A 16,823-nucleotide genomic window follows, 5' to 3' on the forward strand; every position below is an offset into this window, starting at 1 on the left:
TATGATTAAGTTTCTAATACAGGGGCCAGTGAAAGTGAGCACTTATTATATTACTAGAGGCCCAGTGCATGACTGAATCATGCACGTGTAGGGTCCCCTACACGCTTTTGCTTTCGATCGCGGTGGAGCTGGGTGCCTGTCCGCTGGTGCACCAGGCCTTTCGGAAGCCTCCGGCTCGGCGGAGGCTTCTGAAAGGCCTGGTGCCGAAGCAGACAGGCACCCAGCTCCCCCGCTTTTGATGGTTCGCAGCAGGACGTGAGCTCGCTGCCCCAGAGGCCCCTTCTGTTCCTCAGCACAGCCATGGCGCAGACGCTGAGCTCGCGCCGCCACTGGCGACGCGAGCTCAGCGTCCTGCCGGCCCAATCAGCTACCCCGGCCACCCCAAGTCCTGCCCCCTGCGCCTCCCGCTGGCCCAATCGTGGGCGTAGCGGAGTGATGGTAATTTACATATTACCATTTTATTAGGTAGGATGTGCATCTTAATACTTCACAGAAGTCACATAAGAACTGGAACTTGAGGACTAAGTAAATTTTGCTACTTTGATTGGTTTGCAGAGTAGACATTGAGTACTATGTGAGGAATTTAGACATTATTCTATTAATTACAGGGAATAAATTGACATTTGTTTTTGTTGTTAATCCTCACCCGAGGATATTTTTTCCATTGATTTTTAGAGAGAGTGGAAGGGAGAGGGAGAGACACAGAGAGAGAAACATCAATGTAAGAGACACACATCGACTGGCTGCAAGCCTGCATCCGGTATGTGCCCTTGACCAGAATCGAACCGGGGACCCCTCAGTCTGTGGGCCAACACTCCATCAACTGAGGAAACCGGCTAGAGCAGTGGTTGGCAAACTGCAGCTCGCAAGCCACATGCGGCTCGCGAGCCGCAGTTTGCCGCTTTGTTGACTAATGAGTTTGCCGACCACTGGGCTAGAGCAACCACAGCTATTTTAATCAACATGAATAAATTTCAAAAAATACTTGGAAAAGAAGTCACAGAAAATATAGTGATTTCATTTACACATAGTTTAAAAACAAGCAAAAAATAAACATATTCTATAGGAATACTTATAAAACTATAAAGCAAATTTCATGGTGATGATTTATTCTTGAGGGAAAAGAGACACACAGGGTTTTCTAAGATCCTGTTAATTTCTTAAGCTGGATCAATGGTACAGGAATGTTAATTTTATTATCATCTTTTGAACTGTATGAAAAGTTTTATGCACTCTTTTATACATTTAAATTCTCAAGGAAATTTTTTAAACTTGTATATGTGAATAGATCTATATTCAATTTAATGAAAATGGTTAGTTCAAAATTTTGCTTATTGGCCAGAATCTTTTTACAATTTACTTAATATTCTTTCAAATCTGAGAAACTATGGATATTCTTAACACTTTTATTAAGCCTAACAATATAACTTTAACCTTTTGCACGTGGATGTCGAGTGTGACTCGACACGGTTAGCATTAGAATAAAGGAATCGAGAAAAAAGCAAGCGAGTGCAAAGTGTTAATTTCAGTGATCAAGTTAGATAAAAACAATTGATTGTGTAAAAAATGAACTGTGAACAACTATAGAAATATGAGAAACCATTACCAGTATTATTATTCACACACACACAAAGTTCTTTGACGACATGGTCCTAAGAAAAATCTATAATAAAAGTGTAATATGCTAATTAGATTGGACAGCTGAACAACCTTCCGGACATTATTCCGGATGTCCTTCCAGACTAAGCCGCGGCGGCAGGGGCCAAGGCAGAGGCAGTTAGGGGCAATCAGGCAGGCAGCCAGAGGTGGTTGGGGCGATCAGGCAGGTGGGAGAGTAGTTAGGGGTGATCAGGCAGGCAGGCAAGTGGTTAGGGGCGATCAGGCAGGCAGGCAGGTGAGCGGTTAGGAACCAGTGGTCCCGGATTGTGAGAGGGATGTCCAACTGCCAGTTTAGGCCTGATCCCGCAGGGATCCTGCAGGGAGCAGGCCTAAACTGGCAGTTGAACATCCCCCGAGGGGTCCCGGATTGCAAGAGGGTGCAGGCCGGGCTGAGAGACCCCCCCCCCCCGCATGAATTTCATGCACCGGGCCTCTAGTAAATAATAAATGACTCGTTGATTATAGTTCCTTCAACCTACTATAAGGAACTTGATCCTTCAAGTAAGATGATAATCTTATGATAACTACATAATTCATAACCATTTTCCATTCACATTTTTAAGAAGCACTGCTCAAGAGTTTTTCACTACTCTACTTGTCCTCATGACCAGGACATACCTGGTGCCTCTCACTCTTACTTCTGAATGCAACTAATCTAATCTAACATCACAATAAACTCAGAGCTATCCACCACCTCTAACAAAGAATCTAAAACAGGCCAAAGGATGTAACTGAAGCAGATCTCATTAAGTGTCTCTATCAACTTAACTTGATCTTTGCCTCCCTTATCTTCAAGACAACCACAAAATGTGTCTGATTCCTTGGATTAGTTACTCATTATCTGCTCAAAGATTACTGAGATATTGAAATTAGCAGAAGTGAGCAGGCAAAAATCTTAAAACAACTATTACAGACTAGAGGCCCATGCACCAGTGGGGTCCCTCGGCCTGCCCTGTGGGGACTGGGCCGAAATCAGCTCTCCAACATCCCCCGAGGGGTCCTGGATTTCGAGAGGGCGCAGACTAGGCTGAGGGACCCGGCCAGGCCAAGGGAACCGGCCAGGCCGAGGGACCCCACCAGTGCATGATCAGGGCGGGGCCAGGGAGGGACTGCAGGAGGGCTCCAGGGCATGTCCAGCCTGTCCCACCCAGTCCTGATTGGCCAGACCCTAGCAGCAAGCTAACCAACCAGTCGGAGCATTTGCCCCCTGGTGGTCAGTGCACGTCATAGCGACTGGTTGAACTTAGCATATTAGGCTTTTATTAAATAGGATATGCTCAAAGAAAAAGAATCAATCAATCAATTGCCTGTTTTTTTAAAAAAGAATAAAATAGAAATTATAGAACTGGATATGCTTCAAAATAAAATGAAAATAATGAGGAAAGAGCCCATGAACTTGAAAATATACCCATAGAAATGAACGGCCTAAAGTAAAGAGACCTTAAGAATGGACAGCCCAGGCCACTACGAGACGACATCAAAGGGTAATTAGCATCTCAGAAGGGGAGGACAGAGGAAAACTGGTTATACGTCACCGCCAGAAGTTCACTGGCAATATTTAACAAAAATGCTTCATACCAAGATACGTAAGAAAAAAGTCATGAATTCTATCCACCAAAAGGCCATGTCAGTCACTTGGTGTGACTGAAATAATTTTGGATGTATGAGACAAATTGCAGAAAAACTTTGTACTCGTTACAGTAACTGAAAAAGACTTAATGATCACTACACTGCCGCCCCGGACAAAAATCAAAACCATGTACGGGACCAACTGGGTCTGTTGTACTGCCAGGCAACTGCTCTACCTGGGCCCTTTCACAAGGTACTGTACATACCATCTAAGGATGACAGCACCTGGCCTTTCCTGAGTGCTGCACAGTTCAGTGTTCGCTGTGGCACACATTGTCTGAGGTATCTGCCACTCCATTGCCCTCCGTTTCTCTGAAAACCTCCCTCCGACTGGAGGTCAAGTGTAATTGTGGGGCCTCACTTCACTAGCCAGAATAAAGGGAGCTAGTGAGGAAAACTAACCAAAGCTGTGGAAAAAAGAATGTAAAACTGAACTCAGAAGAGTCAGTCTCTGCAATAAGTCACAATACCACTATGCACAGCTGGCTCACCAATCAAGAAGTCATCATTTTATGTAAATTCTCACAACCTGTCCCAATTTCTCTCACTCTCACATTCACTACATTATTATTATTCCTATTTCAAAAAAAGAAAAAAACAGGTTCAGAACGGTAAAATAAATTGAAGATTACATTGCCAACAAGTGGCACAAATAGGATTTAAACTCTAATCTGTCAGGCTCCAAAGCCTTTCCAATATGTAATATGCTGCCTCTTTCTCCCCAAAAGTTTTTTGGGGAAAATAAACTAAAAAACAGATATTAAACTTAACAGAATTAAATATAAAACAACTCTAAGTTTTAAAAAACGATCTCTTTGAAACTTGAAAGAAGAAAGCAAGTTTCCATCCGAGCCCCTAACACACTGCCTGATTCACTACATCAAATGAATGGACAAGTGAATGAATGATTCTAAAAATAAAAGAATTCTGAGTTCCAATATGAAAGGCCAGGAATACCTTGCAAGGTATACCCTTTTCCCTGCTGAATGTAACCCAAGATCTAAACATGGAGTCTCCTTCAATCCACTCCGACTCCCACAACTACTGCCCAGGTCCAGTAGGAACACAGACTTCTGGTTGCAAGCCACTGATGGCTTGAGAAAGGGCTTAGTTAGAGATTCCAACAGAAAATGAATGTGGATGGAGGAGACACTGTGAGAATCTGGGGAATATATTTGAGCACGAGTGTACAACTGTCTTACTCACTCTTTTGTTGTTGTTGTTAAACCTCACCAGAGGATATTTTTCCATTGATTTTTAGAGAGTATGGAAGGGAGAGGGAAAGACAGAGAAACATCGATGTGAGAGACACATCCATTGGTTGCCTCCTGCATGCGCCCGGACCAGGGCCAGGGATAGAGCCTGCAACCAAGGTATGTGCCCGGGACCCTTTAGCCCGAGGGCTGACGCTCTGTCCCCTGAGCCAAACCAACTAGGACTTAATCACTTTTAAACACCTAAAATTGTATCTTTTGACAGAGTAGGTATTTTTATATTTTTAATAATTGAGTTATTATGGAAAAGTTTCAAAATAGTCTATATGTATATATGGTTTTGGCAACTTCATAAGCAAAGGTAACAGCCACAAACACAGAACATATTAGATATATGACCTCTAAGTTACTATATATATCATTCTTTGTATCCATTCACTAATTAATGAACACTTGGGTTGTTTCTACTTTCTAGCTAACTATATATATGAAAACCTAAGTGACCAAACGACCAGTCGACCAGTCACTATGACGCACACTGACCACCAGGGGGCAGACACTCAAGGCAGGAGCTGCCCCTTGGTGGTCAGTGCACTCCCACAGTGGGAGTGCCGCTCAGCTGACCGGCCCGTCCTGGCAGCCCACCAGCCCGGCGGCAGCCTCTCACTCCCTCAGTAGCCCGGCAGGTCCAATCTCCGGAGAATGGGCCGGGCACTACGAACCAGCGCTGCCCGCACAATCCCGACAGCACTGCAGGGCTCCTGGAAGTCGGCCCTGGGCACCAAGGCCGCTTCCCCTCCCTAGACGCTCCACAAGGAAGAAACGATATAAAAGTGGCTGCCAGGTGGCTCCCAACAACCAGCGAGAACGTCAGCGGGACGGATCCAGATCCTGGGCTGGCAAGGGCGTCCCACTGCCCACCTGGAGGGCCGATGGCGTCCTGGCCCCCTCTATCCCCCTCGGAATGGGTGCCAGACGCAGGGCTCACGACTGGCAAGCGCCACTATGGCAGTGCGAACCTCTCCCGATAGGACTGACTGGGCGCGAGCCCGCAGCAGGCGCAGCGGGACCAGGATGGGCGGGAGCGGCAGGCAGGAGCGGCTGGCGGTATTGGACTGCTGGTTTTGGCCCAATCCCCGCAGGCCACGCCGAGGGACCCCACCCATGCACGAATTCGTGCACCAGGCCTCTAGTTGTTAATAAAGCTGCTATGAACATTGGTGTACAACAAGCATGTCAAACTTGCGGCTGGCGGGCCACAGGCCTCATTTATTTAAACAAGGTGAATAAGTATCTGTTTGAGTCCTTCAAGGGGCTGTTTTATAGTTAAACTAGAGGCCCGATGCATGAAATTTGTGCAAGGGCCTCGGCCCTCACAGCCCCAGCTGCCTCGGCCCTCACAGCCCTGGCTTCATCCAGAAGGTTGTCCAGATGGTCATTCTGCTGTTCGGTCTAATTAGCATATTAGTTCTTTATTATATAAGATAAGGAAAAAATAATTAATATGCAATCTAGCATAAAGGCTCAAAATGTTAACTATATTTCTGTATTGTTTGAGTGCTTTAAGTAAACGTGTTCATATACAACATGTAAATTTTAACTCATTGTACGCCATAAGCGTCTGTAGATGCAAGTGGTGGGCCTTCCCCACATGCCATGCCCGTCTATGTAAAATAAAACGTTTTCCCTAAGTGGCAGCCCTGACCAACTTTAAAATCATTTTTTGTGAGAGTTTTCAGCTGAAAATATTCAAGAACACCCCAATTGTGAGTACTATATTTATTTTTATAATATTCATTGCAAATTCATAATACCATGGGGATGGTTTCCGTTTTGGACGTGTGGCAGTTAACTGATTAAAAAAAAATAATTAATTCTAATACAGAGCAAGATTTGATGGTAAAATCATCATATAGCTAAAGAAACAATGTGTCCAGAAGGAGGACACTGAGAATATTTGTGAGTGAGAAACCCAGGTAGTAGTCTTCATGCACAAGAGACGGGGGTGCTGACAAATGAACACAATTTCAATCCACATGACATGTCATTCCTGTCAGGGACGATCCGAACTTCAAGTCCATTAGAGTGACTACCCTTACTCCAACGCCATTCTCCAATTCCAAACTTCCAATAAAATTTTTCCTGCAGGGAAACATTTAACAAAGCACTGGTGGGACTGACACAAATGACTCCAATGCTTAATAGATATATTCTTTATTGCAAATTGCTAAACTTACATTCTAGTTCATGTACCTTGTCTCTCATAAATGAAATTAATGAATCTATTAGCATTCCCAATTTAATCAATTCTATAAGGTTGAGACTCATAAATTCACAAAGATAATGTCTTCATTAATTATTAACACTACATTTAATTATTTATTGAGTACCTATTCAGTACCAGCCACTGTGCGAGAAATGGGAAACAGACTGGGTAGCGAACTAGTCAGTCTTCCCACAGCAACAATTTAATCTCATCACATACCTTCTTTCAAATATTTTGTTGTCACCACTATTAATACTACTACATAGGAATTTTTACATAATAGTTTTATGGAAAATAAACCTCAAAGAAAGAGAAAATACATACAGATACTATATAAATTTATTTCCACTCAGCAGCTGGTGAGAACACCATTATAAAATGGTATTTATAAACTATTCCATGTTTAAAATATAAAAAAAGTGAAAAAATAGTTCAGCCACTTAGTCTAGATATAATATTAGCTTGTGTTTTTTAAAGGAAGCACTTCTGCTCAATTAGATTTGGGGGAGGAAAAGAAAATTTAACAAAATGATTCTAAGGTCATCTGCAAGAATAAATGTAGAAGAATAGGCAAGAAAACATTTAAAATGAAATAGAAAGTGTCTTGCCTTACAAGCTAGTAAATGTGTTTTAAAAGTATCAGTTCAGCCCTAGCCGGTTTGGCTCAGTGGCTAGAGTGTCAGCCTGAGGACTGAAGTGTCTCAGGTTTGATTCCGGTCAGGGCACATGCCTGGGTTGTGGGCTCGATCCCCAGTAGGAGGCATGCAGGAGGCAGCCAATCAATGATTCTCTCTCTCTCTCCCTCTCCCTTCCTCTCTAAAATCAATAAAAATATATATTTTTAAAAAGTATCAGTTCAAATATACGTAGATTATCTAAAAAACAAACTATGTATACCATAAGTATAATAGAATACAATATTTTTATGTTCTTGGGATGAGGAAAAACTTTCCTATCAGGATGCCAAAAGCAAAAGCCCAAAAGAAAAGACAGAACGATTTAACAAAACTTGAAGTTAAATATTTTAAATACTGTATTAAAGTTTAAAAGAAAAATAAGTTACAAACAGGGAAAATATTTGTAAACTATGATGGTCAAAGGGTTGCAATCAAAAAAATTCAAAGAGTTCTTACAATGTATTAAGAAAAAAAGAGCACTATAATAGAAAGTGGAGCAAATGTGTAAATAATTTTTAAATATAAATTGATTTAATACACATTTAGAAGTTTTAAATAAAGAATATCAAGGAATTAAGAGCTCTGTCTTTACAGTCAGAAAAATCTGAGTTCCAAACCTTACTATAACTGAATAGTTGTGTAATCCTATCTAATAAGGAGGGAATATGCTAATTGAATGTCATGCCCTCACAAAGATGGTGGTGCCCACAGCCAATAGGGAGGGAACATGCTAATTGACTGCCACGCCCTCTAAGATGGCGGCGCCCACAACCACAAGATGGCGGCACCCAGTCCCCTCACACACACACCCCGAGGCACCTGCCTCCAGAGTCCCCCAGTCCCCTTAGCCCCCCCAGCCCCCCAGGGCTGGCCCAAGGCACAGGCAAGCCTAGGATGGCAGCTGCCCAGCCGCCCAGGGCCACCCAAGGCTCAGGTAACCAGGGCCAGCCGAGGCTTGAGCTGCCGGCAGTGGCAGCAGCAGAGGTGTGATGGGGGCGTCGCCTTCCCCTGATTGCCAGGTCGCCTCCCGCACCTGAGGGCTCCCAGACTGTGAGAGGGGACAGGCCAGGCTGATGGACCCCCCCCTCCAGTGCATGAATTTTCATGCACCGGGCCTCTATTATAGGATAAGTTTCTTAGCCTATCTAATTCTCAATTTCTTTAAGGAGACTAAACTATTTATTAACTCAAAGGTACTGGTAAGATAAGTACTTAAAAAGATGAGATGAAAACTTCCTAAAGGCAAGACCTGGCTATAAGATGATTGAGAAAAATGAGGAGGAGTTCAACTTAAAATGAAAAGAACAATAAACGCTGGAGGCTCCAGAAGAATGTCTTAGCCGGCTAAAGTGTTTGGGTGTGAGACAGACAGGTGGCACACAAACATCTGTCCGTGGTCCTGAACCTCCATTAAGGCTTAGGGCAGAGTTCACTCTAATTGTGGAACACTGAAAAGACACTCAGTTTCCAACTTCTCCAGGAGATAAGCACAATGGAGAACAGGAAAAGAGCATAAATGATCCAACGCTTTGGAAACCACATAGCCACAGGGAGATGACCAGTTGGGATGGTGGAACTTGCTTTGACAGGTTTCAAATATACACCTACACAAAAACCAGGAGGCGGGGAAGGAAGAGAGTAAGGAGGTGAAGGCAGAGGAAGAGAAGGAAAAGATTTCAGATGTGAATTTGTGACAAAAAGTGTTACAGAAAGTCTATGGAATTAGATATACTTGAGTTTGTAACAATTCTGTTTTTCTGATAAGAGTCATTAATATATAGTGATAAAAGTCCATAATATATGGTACAGAAAGGATATAAGAAGTTAGAGAGAGGAACCCAATGGCCAAATATCTACTAAAATTCTCCTACCCTCCAAAAATAAATAAATAAATAAATAAATAAATAAATAGATAGATAAATAAATAAATAAATAAATAAAATTCTCCTCCTCCCCACACCTTACAATAGCTATGATCCAGAAGGAGATATCTGATCCAAGCTATCCCAAACAGATTCTCTCTCTCCCAATTAAAAGAAACAGAGACTAGGGACCACAAAAGAGGATTCTGAGGAGAAGCATAAACGACTTTACACTTTGATAACTTACATGTAGAAGTTGCAATCGGATAGCCTCCAAAGGAAGAGAAATAGAGTGTATGTCATCCAAACAAGTACAGGGGGAAATTGGTTCAGAAAAATACACTGAAATAACCCAAAAGATAGTGAAAACATATGGAAAAATAAATATTTTAAGAGATAAAAAGAAAAAAAAAAAAGGGGCCCTAGCTGGTTTGGCTCAGTGGATAGAGCATCGGCCTATCATTGATGTTTTTATAATTCTCTCTCATTATTGATGTTTCTATCTCTCTCTCCCTCTCTGAAATCAATAAAAAAATACTTTTTAATGGTAGAAGTAAATCCAAATAAATTACTATTTACAATAAGTGTAAATAGCTGGCACACTACAGTTAAAACACAAAGATTTCACAATGAGAGGAGGAAAACCCAGTTACGTGCTTTTCCAAAAAAAACATCCAAACACAAAAATTTAGAAAGAATGAAAATAAAAAAATGCAAAGATAAACCAGACAAATAACTAAAATAAAGCTACATTTTTTATGTTAATAAGAGAAAAAGGAGGGAACTCTAAGGCAAAAATCCTCACTAGAAATAATGATTGTGATTACATAAAAGGAACAATTCATCAGGAAAAATATAGTAATTCTACACTCTATATACTTAATTAATCTAGCCTCGAAGTATGTAATTGGCAAAAACTGATACTATTACATAGAAAAATTGGCAAATGCCCCATCAAGATAGATAACTTTAATACACATTCTGAGTAATTGATAGGTGAAGCAGATAAAAATCTGAACAATATAAATAACAAGCTTGGTCTAGTCACAGATACAACTGCAAAAGAAACATTAGAAATTAAAACACACCTGTAAACAATTTGCAGTTCAAAAATAAAATATAAATAGGAAATTAGAAAGCATTTAAAAAAGAATGGTAAAATAAAAATATAAAAAATTAATATTACAAAAAAATTGATTCTTTCACAAGACTGACACATCTCTAAAAACATCAAGAAAAGAGAAGGCATACATAAGCAGTATTAAAAAAATGTATGCAATAACTGATGGTAAGAGATTAAACAGGATTATTTTGACAAATTTATGCCAATAAATTTTAAAATTAAGTGAGCAAATTCCTACAAAAACTCAACTTGTCAAATGAAACAAAGACTAATAGAAAACTTAAATAATCCTATATTTAATAAAAAATTGAATCTCTACTTTAAAATTTTTCCAGAAAGAAAACTGCAGGATGATATAGATTTGTTGTTGAATTCTTCAAACTTTCAAATATCTAAGGTAGAAATTATACCAGCATTATATGAGAGGATACTTTCCAACCTGCTTTATGAGGCCAGCATACACTTGATACCAAATCCTTCCACAGACAATATAAGAAAACTATAGGCTAATCTTCCCTGTACACACAATGCAAAAGATCATAAAGCACTAGTAAATCAAATTCAGTAACATGTTACATTACAACTAACGTGGATTTAATCCAAGAGTGCAAGATGCATTCAACATTCAAACTTCATTGTTAATCACTAGATTAATGCAATAAAGATGCAAAATCATATGTTTATCTCAACAAATGCAAATAAATGATAAAATTCAATATTCACTTATAATAAAATAACAAAAAACTTAAAACCTCTTAGAAAACTAGGAATAGAGATATACTGGTAAAAACTGTTAAGTGGTTTTTAAAGTAACTGTTTAAAGAACTTCCTGTAGATTAATATATTTTTATTAGAGGTCCGGTGCACAGATTCGTGCACATTGAAAGGAAATTAATTAAGTAGAAGGTGGCCACCGGGGCGGCACTGGGCGAGCTGGGCTGGACACGCCCTAGAGCCAACATCCCGAGGTACCTCCCCGGCTGGCCGCACCTGGGGCAGTGCCAGGGCTCCAAGGGCATCTGCAGAGTGAGCAGGGTCCCTCCGGCAGATGGGGTCCCTACGCCTGGCCTGCGGGGATCGGGCCAAAACTGGCAGTCCAACATCCCCCGAGGGGTCCCGGAGTGCGAGAGGGCACTCTGCAAAGTTGCTGTCACTCTGCAGCTCTGCCCCCTGGTGGTCAGTGAGTGTCACAGCTACCAGTCAAACAGTTGGACAGTCGCTTAGGCTTTTATATACATAGACTGATTTTTAGAGAGAGAGGGAGATGGATAGAGAGATAGAAACATCGATGTGAGAGAAACATCACAGATAGGCTGCCTCCTGCACGCCCCTCCCACCCCTGCAACTGGGGATAGAGCCAGAAATCCAGGCATGTGTCCTGACCAGGAATCGAACCATGACCTCTTGATTCCTAGGTCGACATGCAACCATTGAACCAAGTTAACTTCTAAAGTCAATATTGCCAGGGACAAGAGTCAAAGCTGGGCTACTCAGATTGAGTCCATAACCCAGCCTTTTTCTACAAACACTCTAGCAGTGGTCATGAAATATTTTTGTTCACATACTGTCTCTACAAAGATTTCAGAAAAACAACGTACTCTCTTAAACAGTTTTAAATTATAACTCAAATATTTAAGTATAGGTTTAATGGTTGTAAATGATGTAATTTCCAACATATTTCATATTGCATATGTGCTTTAAATAGAACTCCATCAAAACCTGAAATTTATAAAAATTTATGGGAAATGTCCTCCATATAATCTAATGGCAAAGCCAGTCCTCACTGGCAAGCCACTAAGCAAAAATAAGACTTATTTTGTTAGAAAAAGTCTGACTTTAGGGGAATGCGGTGGGGGAAAGGGGGGGAAAGGAGGACATATGTAATACTTTCAAAAATAAAAAAAAATAAAAAGTCTGACTTTAATTTTTAATTCAATTGAATGTTATTACATAGCCCAGTATCAACTGTTTTGCTTCAGTTTTCAGAAAGATAGAAGATAGAGCTTTGCCACCAGTTTGTAAGCTAGTGAAATATAACGCCTACTTCAATAGTTTTTATAGAAGCTCTTTTTGTTTTACCCTCCCCTGGGGAGATGCATTCTCAAATAGTCCCTTTTGTTTTGAGCTCAGGAGATTTTCACAGCCCAAAGCAATGCACCAGAGCAAGAAGTATGCCTTTACTTTATAAAGTGGGAGGTGGGCAGCTGTGAAATGGGAGTGGAAAAGTGAAGTTAACAGGCTTCAGAGTGTTCTCAAATAGTTGGTTTTCAGAAAAGAATCCTTAGTGAAGGTGAGAATCTGGAATTTGATTCCCATAAAACGACATACACCCTCACACCCCTTGGAAGTCTTCATGCACTGTACAGATAACTAAATCTGAAGACTGCTACACTAGATCATCATAATCCTGACCTTTAGCAGATATTTAAAAAAGGGAAATTGACAATTTATATTTTAACAAAAAATGTTTAATCTGATTCTAGTTAACTGACTCTCAGGCATAAATGAATGATACCTTAAAAATGGACTCCATCCTACCCTGGCTGGTGTTGCTCAGTTGGTTGGGGGTCCTCCCATGAACCAAAAGGTTGCTGGTTTGATTCTGGTCAGGGCACCTGCCCTGCCCACCCCATCCCCACCATCCTCAACTCCCACTCCCCATCCCCATAGGGGGGGGTTACAGGAGGCAGCCATAGATGTTTCTCTTTCTCCCTCTCCCTGTCTCTCTAAAAGAATCAATACATGTTTTTATTTAATGGACTCCATTCTGGAAGCTTTTTCTTTTTTTTCTTTTTTCCATTGATTTCAGAGAGGAAGGGAGAGGGAGAGATAGAAACATCAATGATGAAAGAGAATCATTGATCGGCTGCCTTCTGCACACCCCACTGGGGATCAAGCCCGCAACTGAGCATGTGCCCTTGACTGGAATCGAACCCAGGACCCTTCAGTCTGCAGGCCGACGCTCTATCCACTGAGCCACACCAGCCAGGGCCTGGAAGCTGTTTTTAAACAGAGATCACCTGCCTTATGTGAGGACTCCTGGCTGGGGATGTTGTCTTGGCCCTCCCTCCCTTCTCCTCACTCTAAGTGAAGGTTGCTGGCGGTGACTATCAGCACCGCAATCCAGGAGGTCGGAGCTGTCTCTCAGGGCCCGGCTGCCTCTGCGATTCCCGGGACAGACTTGCTGCCTCTGGCGGCCAAGGTTCCGTCAGTAGCTGTCCAGTGCCTGTGCCATAGTCCTGATACAGCGCCAGGCCTGCTGCCTGCCCCTCCCCACATCCTCCCAAATTCTAGAACTCTGTACCCTGAAATAAAATGGCCCCTGTGAGCATGGAGAATCCAGGCCAAACCAAACTAGGAAAACCAATCTGGTGCCCTATCAAAACCCCTTTAATGCTGCAGGGAAAAAAATAATTATTTTTCAGAAATCCTTTTATTCATTAAAACTCTTTTTCTGAATCGGCTGCTTTGGTTTTTACCCAGAACCAGGGGGAGGTCAGGAGGTTCAGAGCCCAGCACCTCAGCCTCCCTTTTTGTCCATACCTCCCTCCCGGACACGCCCGGGGAACTCCAGGGGCATCTCAGAACACAGCTCTTAAGGGTACACCAGCCACGTAGTTCCCCACCCTGGGAACAGAGGCAGTCCGCCAGCCAAGGGCCCCCAGCCTCGGGCCAGCCCTTGTGATTTAGACAAGGCTCCTGTCCGGACCCCAAAGCCAGCCAGCCCAGGACCCCAGAAGCAGCCCAGAGCTCAAGGCTTGTCCACCTCCAGCTGGTGAGCCTCCTGTGGCAGATGCCCGGTGCCTGTACAGAGCCAGGGCGAGTGAGACTCCAGGCCCTGCCCTGAGCACCCTCCACCTCTGCCCAGAGTCAGAGCTTTTGCTGCCCAGTGTTCCAACTCCACATCTGAGAGTTTGAAAACAAAGCCGAGCAGATAAGAGGAATGGGACAGAGCACAGTCCCGAGACTCAGGAGACCTGAACTTGGCTCTCACCCTGCCAAAATAACCCTGGGCTAGACACACCCTCACACACAAAAGGGGGGGAGGGACGGGGAACTCACTGGTTCTGGGTAAAAGCCACGCAGCCTCCCAGTGAGGCACCTAAACTGGGGGTGGTCTTGGGGATCCTGACACACTTATCTCCTCTCATCAAATTTCTATAATCTCAATACCTCCCAATACTCTTAGCGGATTACTTTGTCTTAAACATTATTGAAATCATAGAAGCAATTAGAAGTGAACTGCTTTATCTTCCCACCACAAAATCTACCAGCTTACCTGTATCTACACCTTGTCCTCTGACTATAAAGCAAACAAAACCAAGGAAAACAAGTGCCCTGCTCCAATGGAAGCCCAATCCCTGTATTCACATTCTCTCCATTTCCTTCTCCTGTGGGATCATTGTATCAACCATCATTTCCCCTCATGCTTAACAGCCCCATGTTCCCCTCGAACTACCACCCCACTGCTTGGCCCCTCATCACTGACACCCCTTAAAGAGCCACCTACGTGACTCCCACTTCACTCCCACTGGCTCCTCTTGGGACTCCGCTTGGACGCCTGCCTGCATGGGAGCCACATCCACAACATGTGACATTCCTTTCCTCTGACACGGACGTTGCTGCCTGACAATCTTCTTGGAATTGTCTTCCACATCACTGGCCACTCTCCATTTCTGGCTCCTCCTCCACTGTCCAAGCTCTCAATTTTGCACGCCTCAAGAGTCAATTCTTGGCCCCTTTATCTTTCTTATTGACATGTTTTCTTTAAGAAATCTCTAACCCATGGCTTTACCTATAAGCTGATGAATGAATCTAAAATTTATATCTCCAGTCCTACCCTTCCCAATAACTAATATACTAGCTACTGTCCCAAACTCAACATGGCCAAACAGAATTCTTAATTCTCACCCCATCCATAGTCCTCCCCATCATATATGCTATCTCAGTGTGGCAGTACAAATGAGTAATTGCAACTAAGAGTGTGTGTACTAAAAGCAAATGATTTGAATCTTGACATCACCATTTATTAGCTACTAGAGGCCCATTGCATGAAATTCATGCACAGGTAGGGTCCCTAGGCCTGGCTGGCAATCAGGGCCGGCCAGGTGCCCCACCTCCCCGCCTCCTCCTTCCCTCACCACCCGTGCACGCCACCACCTCCCCACCTCCTCCTTCCCTCACTCCCTCAGTGCCCTGCCACTGCCGCTAGTCACCCTCCATGTTCCAACCCACCCCCTGGTCAGTGCACATCATAGCAAGCAATCGAACTCCTGTTCTCCCGGTCAAACTCGGAGGGGACACTTTGCTATTAGCCTTTTATATATATACTAGAGGCCCAGTGCACGAAATTTGTGCAAGGGGGCAGGGGGGGGGGTGTCCCTCAGCCCAGCCTGCACCCTCTCCAATCTGTGACCCCTCGAGGGATGTCTGACTGCCTGGGATCGGGCCTAAATGGGCAGTCAGACATCCCTCTCACAATCCAGGACTGCTGGCTCCCAACTGCTTGCCTGCCTGCCTTCCTGATTGCCCCTAACCGCTTCTGCCTGCCAGCCTGATCACCCCCTAACCATTCCCATGCCAGCCTGATTGATGTCTAACTGCTCCCCTGCCAGCCTGTTTGCCCCCAACTTCCCTCCTCTGCTGGCCTGGTCACCCCTAACTGCCCTCCCCTGCAGGGTTGATCACCTCCAACTGCCCTCCCTTGCAGGCCTGGTCCCTCTCAACTGCCCTCCCTTGCAGGCCTGGTGCCTCCCAACTGCCCTCCCCTGCTGGCCATCTTGTGTCCACATTGGGGCAGGATCTTTGACCACATGGGGGCAGCCATATTGTGTGTTGGAGTGATGGTCAATCTGCATATTACTCTTTTATTAGATAGGATAGAGGCCTGGTGCACGGGTGGGGGCCAGCTGGTTTGCCCTGAAGGGTGTCCCGGATCAGGGTGGGGGTTCCCTTGGGGTGTGGGGCGGCCTGAGCAAGGGGCCTGTGGTGGTTTGCAGGCCAGCCACACCCCCTGGCGACCCAAGCGGAGGCCCTGGTATCTGGAATTTATTTACCTTCTACAAATGAAACTTTGTAGCCTGGAGCGGAGCCAAGCCTCCTGCTCGCTCCGTGGCCGGCAGCCATTTCTTTTGGGGTTTGTGTATCTTCTATAATTGAAACTTTGTAGCCTTAAACGGAGGCCTGGCCGGCCAGGGTGTGCGGAAAGCTTTGCTTCTTTCATTGCGGGGGGCAACCCTAGCCTCCCGCTCTTTCCAGCTCCGTGGCTGCCGCCATTTCTGTTTGGATTTGTTTACCTTCTATAATTGAAACTTTGTAGCCTTGAGTGGAGGCTTAGGCCGGCAAGGGCAGGCGGAAAGCTTGGCTTCCTCCATTGCCTGGGAAACCCAAGCC

At 43.8% G+C, this 16,823-nt stretch overlaps 1 protein-coding gene across 1 annotated transcript in view; it reads right to left on the bottom strand.

Moving 5' to 3' along the window:
* The window catches only part of CDC42BPA (CDC42 binding protein kinase alpha), a 194,134-nt gene that overhangs the window by 158,257 nt on the left and 19,054 nt on the right, over positions 1–16,823 (bottom strand). The gene's annotated exons all lie outside the window — the stretch shown is intronic.

Source organism: Cnephaeus nilssonii (genome assembly GCF_951640355.1).
Source record: "Cnephaeus nilssonii genome assembly, chromosome: 23".
Classification (NCBI taxonomy): Eukaryota; Metazoa; Chordata; class Mammalia; order Chiroptera; family Vespertilionidae; genus Cnephaeus; species Cnephaeus nilssonii.